Below are 13,020 nucleotides of genomic sequence, written 5' to 3'. Positions count from 1 at the left end.
GTTGCTCCTCTCTGTGCTTATGCCTACTCAGTGTCTACCTTCTTATTATTTGTAAATAGTCCATTGAAATTTAAATAAATGATTGAAAAAGCATTTCCTCTCTCAGAATGATGATTTCTGCAGTGTAAAGTTTCAAGGGTTTAACTGCAGGGCACCACCTCCTCCCCCTCTCTCCCCTCGTGCAGGATGTCTTCAAAGTGAACACATACGTTCTCCCACGTGCGCGCACAACAATAAATAATTTCACGTCACTCCGGTTTTAGTTTTGCCCACAAACGCAAAGCGCCCTGACTTGAGAAATCAGGGGCTTCCGATGATTAATCTGTCCTCGGCCCTGACTGATCCCGGTACATTACGTCCTGTAATCTCGTTTTAAATCACAGAACGTCCCTCCGTTTCACTCCCGTTCTTCCGTTAATTTAACGGCTGCTCAGACTCGCATGCACCGGCCCGACAAAGAGTGGGACAGCCCCCTTCCTTCCTTCCTCTTCTGGTTCTGAAGTCAAAAAAAAAATAAAATAAAAAAATTAAATAGCATCTCGGTTCGTGGTCTTCTAATGCTTTAATGAGTGTAATTTTTGCTCCATTTTTTTCCTTTCGTTGTTTTCTGCACCGGTGCTGTGCGCGCATATGTGTTTTATTTTTTATATATTACAAAAAGGGAGCAGGCCGGCGCCATAGCTCAAACCCTGACAACCAAATAGATAATCAACAAGACGAATGGCTTCTTTTGTAAGGCGCGGCTCCCGTATTAATTTTCATTTTCTTTTCTTAGAGCAGGTATCGAAAAATATAGAGCAAGAGGGGGCAGAACGAGAAAATAGCATTCCTCTCGATGAACTTTAAACAAAAAAACGGTGCCCCCCAAATTGGTCCGTTCGTATTTCTCGGCCCAGAGAAGATTCCCTATTACTTGTTGGTTGATTTCTCCCTGGGCTTCTTGCCACAGAGACTCTCTCTGCCCATTTATCTGTTTTCTTCCTATTTATGAAAGGCTTCTCCAGCAAAAACCGCCCTCCTATCAGACTGTATACCAAGATGTGCTCAAACACACACACACGCACTGCGCCAAAATGCGTAAAACCTGACCCATGGTGACTGGATTTTAAAATTTATTTCCTTTATTTTACCAAAAAGTCCCTTTCAGATAAAAGAAAAGTCTATTTTGCAGGAGAGACCTGGCCAAGACAGCAGCCATACAAACTCACCACATATTAAAATATAGAATAAAACACAAAATACCACATATAACCTGCGACATGACAGCAATTTGAGCTCAGTGGTCTCTCAAGAAAAACAAGTAACTGTCTCATTTACCACATTCGTTATTATGCCCTTAAAATAAAATAAAAATAAAAGCAACCTGCATTTCCACACATTTCTGTTTCATTACTATAAAATCCAATGCTAAAACTAAATAATAATAATAATAATAATAATAACAATTATTACTATTATTATTATTATTATAAAGCATTGCTCGAATGTGACTACAACGCGTTCACACGCAGGTTTAACGCTTTTCCAAAGTGTGCATTAACCTCACACACACACACACACACACACACATATATATATATATATATATATATATACATATCCTATACATATCTATATCTATATATCTATCTATATCTATATATATATATGTATATGTATATTTGTGTGTATATATATATTTGTGTGTGTGTGTGTGTGCCCGCAGGAGGTGAACATAAGATAATATTTTTATCAGGACGCTGTAATTGTCGCTACACACCAAATGTCCTATATTGGAGCATCTGAAGAAACATCCCCTCCCCAGTATTTGCACACATGGGCTCACATATGCGCCTCCACAGTGGCCCCTGAGTATTCGCGGTCCGAGTTGAAATAAATGAATTTGCGCACAGGGTGACACCGCGTACAATAAAATCCACCAAGGAACCCTGATTCTTTTTAGCCACCTTTATCAGCCGCGGCCTTCTGCTGTTCCCGTGAATGGGATTAGATTTTTGTGAGAATGTCCACCCCCCCACTCCTCACCGCCACCCTTCTGAAAAAGTTCACAGCCATTATTTTCTGGACAGGGCAAGAGGGGGACGGCAGCTCAAGAAAAATGCGAGAATTATACAAGAGAAATCATTAATCACATGTTCTTCTTTTAACACTTCTTCTCCTTCTTCTCTATTGTCACCAGACAGCCACACACAAGACCCCTTCTGCCAGGAGATACAGAGGGCAAGGAACAGACACCGACACAGGAGAAGAGAAAGAAGACGTCTTGGAAGACACCCCCCCCCCCTCCCCCCACACACACACACACACACACACACACACACATAAACACTCATACATACACCTCCCCTTCCCACGCATCAGCGAGCTATTTTTACACCCCACAAGTATCCTACCATAAGAAAAAAAAAACTTTTTTTCTCTTTCATTGGAAAGAAGAAAATCCGTCCAAAGAAAGTCCAACAAACCAGTCAGAGTCCTCCCGGCGCGTAAGAAGATGGCCCGCAGGTCCGTGGGAGCAGCGGCGTCTAAGGTAAGAGGCCTGGGAACTTCATTTTCTCCCCTCTTCCCTGTTTTTGCTCCTCTGTGCAGGGGAGGCAAATGCCAGCGAGCCACTTTTTATGGTTTTATTGCCCCTGTGCGCATTTGGCGGGGTCAGGTGAGGGGGCTTTTATGGCCGCGAGGGCTTTGATTTTCACGCGGGGACTTTTGGAGCTGCGTGTTTGTGTTGGAGTGTGTGCGTGTGTGTGTCTATGCAGCGTTGTCTTGTGTTTCCTCTTTGCCACTCACGAGGCCTCCGCTCCAGCAGCATCTGCAGTGCGCGTGTCCTCTACACGCACGGACGTCACGAGTGGTTCTGATGAGACATTTCAGTTGTTTGTGATTTTTCAGATTCAGGTGAAGCTGTGTTTTTATTCAGTAACGTTGCCGCGCTGCAGCTAATCAGTGACAGAGTGGCCATGTGAAGAATCCCCGGGTCACCAGCAGCTCCTTGTGATCCTGCGGCCACAGAGTGCTGCTGTCTGGGTCTGTATATCTAATGATGCGCTGTTGCATGTTTGTGAGTTTTGTCGGCCAGGTGCAAACAAGCTACAGAGACTGGCGGGGGGAATATGAATAATACGGCGCTCGGCTGATGGGGTGGGGGGTGAAAGAGGGGGGGGGGGGGGGGGGGGGGTTGCTGGTTAATGGATACTCTCCCGGTTGTGCTCCGAAACAATTTACCTCCAGAACAAACGATCTGGCGGAGGCTCTCCAAATGAAGTGCGAACGATCGCAGGTCGTTGAGCGCGCTCAGGCCTCCGGTCTCCGCTGAGCCGAGCAGCAGCGTCCTCAGGAAGCCGCTCACTCCTGTCTGACCCCTTCACAAATCAATTTGGCCTGAATTAAAGATAAAAGGGCAGCGGTTCTGGTGGAGGGGCTGCGCCTCTCATGAGGACGCCGACCATGACATGACGCGATGCGTGGAGAAGAAAGAGAAACCACTGGGAGAAGCAGCAGCGGCGGGTATCGAAGGCAAGGCAGAGAGGGAGAGGTGGAGGAGGGAAAAATCGATGGCCATACAGGAGCAGCGGAATGGCCAAGCTGCGGCCACTGAGGGTTCAACCAGGGGACAGGTTTTCCTGACCGATGAGGTCCACTGGCTCTGAAGGCAGCGGCTGACCCCCCCGCGCATCCACACCATTCCAACCCCCACCTCTCCTGGACCCCCTTGACCTCGCAAGGCTGCTGGATCCTGTGCTCCCTTGGATATTCCCAGACCTCCGGAGGCCCCGGGCCACTGAGTCATAACAACCCGGGTCCAGGGCACTGTAACCCAGGGGCACAGCGGCGATATCTCTGCTCTCACACTCAGATAGACAGACAGACACGCCAGCCACCTGGTCAGGGGTCAGCTACAGGCCACTGCTGACTGCTACTGAAATCATTATGATGATGAGACTAGAATGTAAAAAATGGTGAACAAACAGGAGGCCTTTGGCAACACGTTTTCACTGCTCAACATAATCACACTTTGCCCACTCTTCTATAATACTGTCATTTTTTAGTGAGATGAATTCTCTCTGTCTTCTGTCTCACTCCAATCATGGATAACTCTAATGCAAGATGATGTGAGAAACTCTACCTGTATTTGGTATGAAAGGCTCAGCCAGGCCTGTTGGGCTGAAACTGAGAGCGGCCTGATGCTGGACACTATTTGGACAGACTGGGACCTTAATGTAAACAGTGCCTGCACCTCCTGATTGCCCTGCTATGAATCTTTTAAACTTCCAGGCCTGTTCCAGCCATGTCACCACACTCTAGATTATGTTTATGTTTAGTAAAATCCAGGGCAAGATGATCCACAGCAGCCCATGAATAAAATAAACTTGAATAGCATGCTTTTCATTTGACTATAAAACTGTGTAATTCTGTGAGCTGCAGTCACTGTGTCCTGGTGGTGGGCTGGTGGTTGCTGGACATTTTCCAGCCTGGTAATCTGGCCTACAGCTGCCATATAATAGTTCCCATACAGCCTGTAGTGTGCCTCTTCATTTCTATGTTAAACTAACCAAGGTCTCATAAAACATCAGTATTACTGATTCAACCTCTCGCACTGATGAGTTTCTGTTTACGTTTGTCTTGTCGTGCAGTAAAGCTCACTTCAGATACGTCAGCCTCCTCCTGACTCTCTTCCAGTGTCTCTATACCTCTGTATCACAGCTGAATGATTTTTGGAGCTAAATGCAGACATACAGGAAGAAGGGAAATGTGGTGATGATATTTGATAATCACAAAGAATATCCATAACTTACAGGCAGGCAGAACCATAAGGGAAAATCTCAGGACCCAGACTGATACAAGAGGGACACGAGGGAATCATAACCAGGAACATGCACAGAAGATCTGACAAAGAGGGAGAGGAACATAGAGACCAAATACACAAGGAAGGTGGGAGTATTAGTGAACAGGTGAAGCTAATTGGCAGGTACAAAGGCGGGATCCCTCTGGAGCCCTGAGCAGGAGGCTGACGGCAAAGGTGACTCCCCTCTGGAGGAAGAGGTGAAGGACGATGGCAAGGGTTGATCCTCTGTGGAGGTAGAGCAGGTTACTGGGCTCCAGAGTAGGTGACCAATAACAGGGGGGGCTGGACAGGCCAACAGTCAAAGCTGAGAACTAGGCACAATGGAGGCAGACAACTGGGGCACCGGACAGACAGCTCACTGGTCTGATTGGTCATTGTCAGCTGAGTCGACCATTAGTTGACTCTAGATCATTAGCTGGTGTTGACCATGGTCTCTGTGACCCACATTTCCTTCAGGCAAGTCCCAAAGAAACGGGACCACTGAAGGTCGTCAGGGTCATGATCAGACAGGGAGCCATTCGGCTGAGGTGCAGGCTGAAGGCTAGCAGACTGAGGATTAGCTGACTGGGACGCAGACAGGAAACCAGTCTGCTGGGAGACAGACACACGTGATGGGCAGGACAGGAAAGAAGCAAGCACTGCAACTGCAGGGGCCACAAAATGTGTGAGGGCAGGAACACACCTCATCATAGGTTTTGAAGTGAGGTGGTGGATGGCCAGTGACAGCCCTGCATCTTTCTGCTTTATACTGGAGGCATTTTGGCAGCAGATTTGAATATAATGATTGCATCATCTCATGAAATTGCTCCACACCAAATGTGGCTCAGGTCAACAGATTATTGTTTGTGTTTATTATTGTAACCATGACAGTTCAGATCCTTTAACGTCAAGAAAGCATCACAGTATTTTCCTAAACCGAGCCATTTTTGTGCATGAACCGAACCAAACGGTGACTGTACACTTAACCGTGTGTGTACCTACACTGTGTGAGTGCTATTTCAGAAAACAGTCTCCTATGGGAGGGTAGGGACAGACATCCGCTGTATATGGTTGTTGAAGTACATGCTGGAGAAGCCAACACCGCCCTCAGTTCAGTGGTTTATGTATTTTATCTTTGTGTTTTAACCTTTGACATGAAAATCTTCCTAAGGACTGAACTGCAACAGATATTAAAAAGCCGCTTCGTGCAGGTTTAAGAGCAACTTTTACTCCAGTCACTTTCTCATGATGCTTTTAGAGGATGGTCCAAAAATCCTGAGGAAAAAGCTGAGATGTGATACGACAGATGTTTGTGGCATGTTGGTGGTTGAAACTTCTGCAGTAGATTGTGTTCTTCAGCAGGTGTATGAGGACCAACATGCATGAAAACATAATGGTGACCTAACACACACACTATTGGTTGTACAGTAAAATATCGTGCATGTCATGTTTTGGAGGCTGGTTTGCAGTGCAGCAATAAGAAAGGAGATGGTGCAAATTTTAAAGCAAAACAAAAAATGCATTCGGTTTATTTAAGAGATTGTGTACACACTGGATTTTGGTGAGAAAAGTTGCATTGAGGTGACATAATACTATACATATAAAGCATACCCAGGGAAATGAAAGGTTAAACCTGTAAGTATCAATGCTATTGCTTTACTCCAAAGTGATTCAGAAATGCAAGGCAGTAGTTTCTTAAATTTTTTGGCCTGAAACCGTGAATGGAGCAAATCAAAATTCTGCCTGCAGCTCAAGCAGGTTCATTAAAAACACTCTTGTTAAATTAAAACTCCTGCTGCTTTGCTGATGCACACTGAGCTCTTAGTTAGTGAATGTGGACATTAGGTTGGTGATTTTAAGTGTGTTTCTGCCCCTGTATGTTGATACATGTTGTTTTTTCTGCAGCTTTTATGACTCATCCTGATGCCTCTCTCCTTCTAAAAGGACATTTGTTTTTGTAATCTCAGTGGGATTAGCAGTTAAATAAGTGTGAAGTAAAAGCAGGAGGCAGCAGGAGTCCGGCCGGCAGGCAGATGTGAGCCAGCTCTCACTCTGACCTGCACTTTACAGATCAGCTGCTTCTGCTTTACAGTTTACTGTCACTGAGGTGTGTGGAGGGTTGGAACCAGCTGATGGAGCTGATGTTTCAACAGCAGCTTTACACAGGAAGCTGCAGGCTTCCAGGGATCACACACACGCACAGGCCAGTAGGCAGAAGCATAAACATAGACTGTAACTTCCAGCCATGTTTCCACTCTGTGGAACCATATTGTTCACATGTTCACTGGTTCAATGATCACCTTAGGCCAACACACACACACACACACACACACACAGACACACACGCACAGACACACACACAAAACAATAGTTGCACCAACTTCTCTCTCTCTCTCTCTCTCTCTCTGTCTCTCTCTCTCTCTCTCTCTCTCTCTCTCTCCCTCTCTGGCCTGGGAGTCTCGCGGTGGTTTGCTAATTGCCAGACAAATCACCCCGCGTGCTGTTTTCTTCTCTCGGACTTGTTGCCCGAGAAATTTATTATTTTGGAGAGCGCGAGGAGCTGGGGAGGTCACGGTGGAGGCGCGCTGTCTGCGGGAGGAGGTCGTCACTAGAGATATATGGCTGCCAGGCTTCTGCTGCTGCACCGAGAGAGAGAGAGAGAGAGAGAGAGGGAGAGGGCCATTTAAAAGTAGACGTGTATTAAGTATTAGAGAGAGAAAGAGAGAGAGAAAGAGAGAGAGCCAAGTGGTTACCAAGTGGCAACACGCACAAGCAGTTTCCTTTTATAAGCCATGCTGTTGGTGCAGCCTACACCATAGTGGCTGTCTCTGGATTGTAAGATTATTGCCTCATTTATATCATAATGTAGTTCATTTGACTCATTTAGCCCACTTATTAATCGGTAGGCCTAGCTTAGATGTGATCACACCAGCACTTCCTTATATTGTTGTTTGACTCCAGCATAATGACAGTACAGCTACTGGTACTGCTGCTGTCCTCACACAGCGCGACTTTGAAAACAAATAGTAAATCTGTGAATATCCCGCTCGTTATTCAGGTTGTTTAGGAAACTCTGAGTCACTTCTGTCTAAAAAAAAAAAAAGAAAAGAAAAGAAAAGACGCCACAGCATCTGACAGTTTATTGGTTCTTTCTTTATTTAGTTATGATTGTTTGTTTCCTTCTTTTGTTCTGCAGTGGGTCACAACCTCCAACCCCATCGCTTCGTGGCTATATTAAAGCTTTATGGTGTCGGATTGAGGATGAAATAATAATGAATACACTCTCATGATTAATGGATCAGATATGTGACCATTTGTAAGCATTTTTGTCAGTTTCCTCAGTAGCAGAGAGAAGCTGCTGTTTACTCTGTCGGTGATGCTGCATTTAGTGGCCGGGGACGAGCGGTCCTGCAGCGTGATGATCCCTCCGTTGTTTGTTACAGTAGCGCTCACTTCCATTAGATGGAGATGATGAATCGGCTCCGAGGCCTGTTTTAGTAATGGCCAGCTTATTGATACCACCGTATTAAACAGCCTTCCACCTCTCATTATACCGGTGCTGCATGAGAACAGCAAATCTGAGACACAAAGATTAGAGATGGGAAAATGTTACCCCCCCCCCCCGGATTTGTTTTCAGTCTGTTAGCCTGTATTTATAGCCTATAGGATCACTGATTCTGCCGCAGGTTCTGTCATGAAATATTTATACATATTATAGATAGACAGTAAAGGAACAAGACAAAAATCAAACACACCACACTCATAAGAACACAGGGAATTTGTGGAATTCCCTGGTGAAAATTTTCACTGATGAAAAATTAAAAAAGAAATTACGTAGACCTGAGTGAGGCGCAAAAAAGGAAATTCAGGAATCACTCCAAATATGAATCTATAATTTAGATGTTTATTAGTTCTGCTCCTCTTGTTACGCATCCATCATTCTTTATAGCCAATGTAAAATAGACACCATGTTAAAAGTGGTTGCAAATGCAGAATTTGTTGCAAAATATTTATTTTAGCAGGCACCCACTGCTCTACAGCCCGCATCACAGATCACATGTCCGTCCATTCGACCATCAGTAGGCTATTAATGTTCGAACAGACCCAGAGGGTTGCTCATATTGTTATGGTACGGTTGTAAATCTAAGGTTTGAATCACAGTGGATCTCTCCACTCAAAGACTCCATAACAGTGTAAGTGTATAACAGTGTAACTGATCCGCACTGTAACTCAGCGGGTTCTCCACCAGCCTTTATCAACCCAACAATGGCGGGACAGTTTCAACATTGCCCAGAAATCAGACACGGCAGGATCAATGTCCTGACATGTCTGACAACAAAAGTTACACCAGCCTATTAAAATTCTCTGTATTTCCTATTGAAAGCTGCCTACGTCTCCGCGCTTTCTCTCCATACTAACAATCAGTAAAACAGCCAGAAATAAGACAGCAAACGTCCACGCTCACTGAATATCACAAACATGTTTATTCCGCAAATGTTATTAATTAGCCATTGATTTGATTGGTGCTTAACATTTAGTGGCGAGGGGACGGGGGCCCGTGCGCCTCGCGCAGCTCAGGAATATATTTCAAGAAGCGGCTGTGCGCGCGTGCAGCCGTCTCAACCGGATTTACGAGCCGCGGTAGAAGGCGCGAGGATGAAGTGTGTCCCGGCAGCGTGTGGCCCCCACGGCCACACGGGCCACACCGCCACCGACGGGATAATAATAATAATAATAATATATATATAATAATAATAATAAAATATAATAATAATAATAATAATAATAATAATAATAATAATAATAATAATAATAATAATAATGATAATAATAATAATAATAATAATAATAATAATAATTTCTCTAGTGAGGTAATAGCCTCTGCGAGTGCTTCATCACGCCTCGGACACTTTAATTTTACGGCCATTCTTCGTCTTAACAAAGAGACATTTTCAGTTGCTCTCTTCTTATTTAAAGCCGTGTTAATCATTAACGAGGAGGAAGAATTTACCTGTCTTAATCCATCATGGAGCAAGAGACCCCCAAGCTCGCAAAGAGCTCCAGCATCACTTCAGTTGGCCGCAGTTGGCTTTCAGTATTATTCTGCACCTATAGCTAGTGAATGTTGAAATAAGCTTTTACTGACACAAAGCCCATAGTATCACATGTGAATGATTTGTCCTTTTGTTTTCATGCTATGAAACTAATAAAATGTGAAGGATTACAGTTCTCTCCTCTGCCTCCAGATGTATCTGCGGCGGTTTCTGATATATCATGAAAGGCAGTATAACCAGGCTGTGGTTTAGCCCCAGCGTTACACCTCTGTAGCTGGATGTGTTTCTTTCTGGTTGATTCTACTACTCCCGCCCAACATAGCTGGGATGTTTACGCTGTTGAAACCATTGTGTGTCTGTAACAGCTTCGTGTATGCGGCTGTGCCAAGTTTACAGAGCTGATTCGTATTACTGTTGTCAGACCGGCCCAGGTCTCTGCTGCGACTTATCTTAGCTGTTGTTTCACACTGTGATTGCCATAATTTATGGCCGTCATTACAGACGCCATCATCACCGCCGCAAATGTTTGATTTCAATCTTGTTGTGGGTAAAATCTCCGAGAACCGCCGCGGTGCTGGGGATGCAAGCTTAAAGGACCTATCTGTGCCTTTTTAGTGCCTCAAACACAAGTCATAAATAAGTGAGCATCAGGCTGTTTCCCTGATAATACGTTTAAAGCTACATTTGTTCCCCTCTATTTTTCCCCTTTGTCATCAGGGAGATTAGCCTATATTTTTAGAAACAACTCCAAAGTGGTGAATTGGTTTCTGATCTCTCCACCAAGTAGTTCTGACTAATCACATCTGATCTGAAACGATTTGCCCGGACTCAGCAGACGCTCACAGTAAAATATAAAGGGCCACGGGTGAGTTTGACTGGGGCCATGGTGGAAAGTGCGGCCCTTGTGTTGTCGGCCTCTGTACCTGGAGGCAGGTGGTGGGTTCTGAGAGCTCCGTGTCCCGGGCAGGGGGGCAGGGTTTGACCTTGGACTGTTTCTCGTTAGCTTCTCAGCAGCTAGGCTAGCCGCTGTCTTGGAGTCTCGAGCTCCATTGTTCTGCTGGAGGCGGCTCGAGCTGCGGAACCGGGAGGCGCGCGCTCTCAAGGATCCCGTCTATTGTTGCTGCACGGCCTCGCGTCGGGGGTTCCGTCTCTCCTTGGTCTCTTCATCTCTCTCTCTCTCTCTCTCTCTCTCTCTCTCTCTCTCTCTTCTTCTTCTTCTTCTTCTTTGTGCCTCTTTAAAATGTTCCTACGTGTCTCTGACCGTCTCCACCTCTTTGTGTAACAGCTCTCCGGGCTGTCTCTAAATGGACGGCCTGCTCTCCTGAGTGAATCACAGATGGAGCTGCAGCCACAGGAAAAACTCGCTCACGGGATAAAAGACGCTGCGCGTTTGGACAATTCAATCCAAATAAAACATTAGATCCCGATTCGTATTTTCACACAAGATCTGGAATGAAAATCTGGCCTGGTCTGTTTTATTTCGATGCGGAACATGAATTATAATTAGCCTCATCAAATGATTTGATGTTATTCGTTTCACTGACACACTTGGCTCCAGGTTGTGCTGTGGCTAAATATTTAGTTTAGCTCCAGACTCCGAACATGAGAAATAAATTCTCACCGTCACCATCGAATATTTCCCAGTGTTGGAAACAGATCCGCTGAAATATAAGACGGGACGGTGTCAGGGCAGGAATCCCCCCCGTTCTGCCGAGTAACGGCGAACTGAGGCAGAGATGACAGTGAGGAATAACGGTGAGAGAGTCTGCGGCGGGCAGTCATTTTTAAAAAGAGCATAGTTGGTGACAATCATCTTTTATCTCCCTGCCTGTCTGTTACAGAGCTTCTCCTGCTTTACCTCACAGTTTACACGAACGCACGGCGCACATTCCCGCCCACTGGGCAGCTGAGAGGTGAACACAAGTTCTCTCTTACTCTTTCGTTATTTTTAATTGTATCACACAGCACTCCCCGGGTCCGAGTCCGTTCCCCCTGAAGTGAGAGGCGCACAGATACCCCCCCACACCACACCACCACCACCACCACCACCAACACCACTACCACACTTACCCCACACCCCCTGCCCGACCAGCGTGTCACGTGATTCATTAAATAATGAATGCAGAGGTTAAAGAACAGATATGTATTCGTCAGGGGTATAATAGTGAGGCACGGTGCTCCTCCAGTGTGTGTGTGTGTGTGTCTGACGTGGAAAATTCAACTGTCCTTTAAAAAAAAAAAAATATAAGCCCCCCTATAGCAGCAGAGAGGGGGGGGGGGGGAAAGAGAGAGAGAGAGAGTGAGAGAGGGGGGAGAAGAGGATACACCGAGAAACGCCAACAGAGAGAGAGAGAGAGGAAGAGAAAAGAGAGAAGGAGGCTGCAATAAAACAAATTTGGACGGGCGTGCGTGCGTCTTGCGGGTCGTTGTGGACACCGTGAGTATTGCGGAAGGAAGGGGACTGCATGGGGGGAAACCACACATCTTCCTCATCTTCGCCGCCGCGCCGCCTTCGCCCGCATCCCTCTCACTGAATCATTTCACATCGTGGTAAATATGCCCCAAAAAATACCCATCTTTCGCCGTGTTTTCTCATCGTGCATGTTGCTGTGGTGTTGTTTACACATGACCCCCCACCCATCATCATCAGCCATTGTTTATAGGTTGGAAGCCGTGCAGCCGAGCAGCCTGCAAACCAGAGTGAGAGAGAGGGAGAGGGAGGGAGAGGGAGGGAGAGAGAGCCGGAGCAATGCAATGTTAGCCGGTGGCTGTTTATAGTTTAAGAAGCACTTGGATATTCTTCTCCATCTTTCTCCCATCACCTCCTGTCTGCCTCTACATCTCTCTCTATCTGCCTTACTCTGTCTATCCCTCTCCCTCCCTCCCTCTCCCCCCCCCCCCCCTCTCTCTCCCTCTCTTCTTTTTTTCCCTAGCTAGCTACTTCTCTTGATTTATAGTGAGGCAGGGTGTCAGCGTGCGGCCGGGGCTGCCATTGTGTGTTTGTGAGGTAGTGCTGTTGTTTATGGTGGGGCCCGCGATAAATCACGTTTTCCTCCGCTGTGGGAAGACGGTGGGGAAAAATGACGGTCGATGGACCGATGATGCACCGGAACTAGGAAGAAGAGGGAGAGGAGGAAGAGATCT

The 13,020-nt window shown here is 46.0% G+C and overlaps 2 protein-coding genes across 2 annotated transcripts in view; both read left to right on the top strand.

Annotated features, from left to right (window-relative positions):
• Positions 1-93, top strand: part of hoxb4a (homeobox B4a) — a 4,475-nt gene extending 4,382 nt beyond the window's left edge. The window contains exon 2 of the mRNA XM_071474865.1: positions 1-93. This exon is cut by the window's left edge and continues 1,960 nt beyond it. The gene's annotated coding sequence lies outside the window, so the exon portion shown is untranslated.
• The window catches only part of hoxb3a (homeobox B3a), a 54,812-nt gene that overhangs the window by 10,571 nt on the left and 31,221 nt on the right, over positions 1-13,020 (top strand). Inside the window, exon 2 of the mRNA XM_071474859.1 lies at positions 2,180-2,530. The gene's annotated coding sequence lies outside the window, so the exon portion shown is untranslated. The remainder of the gene's footprint in view (positions 1-2,179; positions 2,531-13,020) is intronic.

The sequence above is a fragment of the Trachinotus anak genome, unplaced genomic scaffold (assembly GCF_046630095.1).
Source record: "Trachinotus anak isolate AG129_WGS33_773 ecotype Australia unplaced genomic scaffold, CSIRO_AGI_Tana_v1 ptg000003l, whole genome shotgun sequence".
Classification (NCBI taxonomy): domain Eukaryota; kingdom Metazoa; phylum Chordata; class Actinopteri; order Carangiformes; family Carangidae; genus Trachinotus; species Trachinotus anak.
Note: the sequence above shows the minus strand (reverse complement) of the source record. Positions and strands in the feature narration are given on the sequence as shown.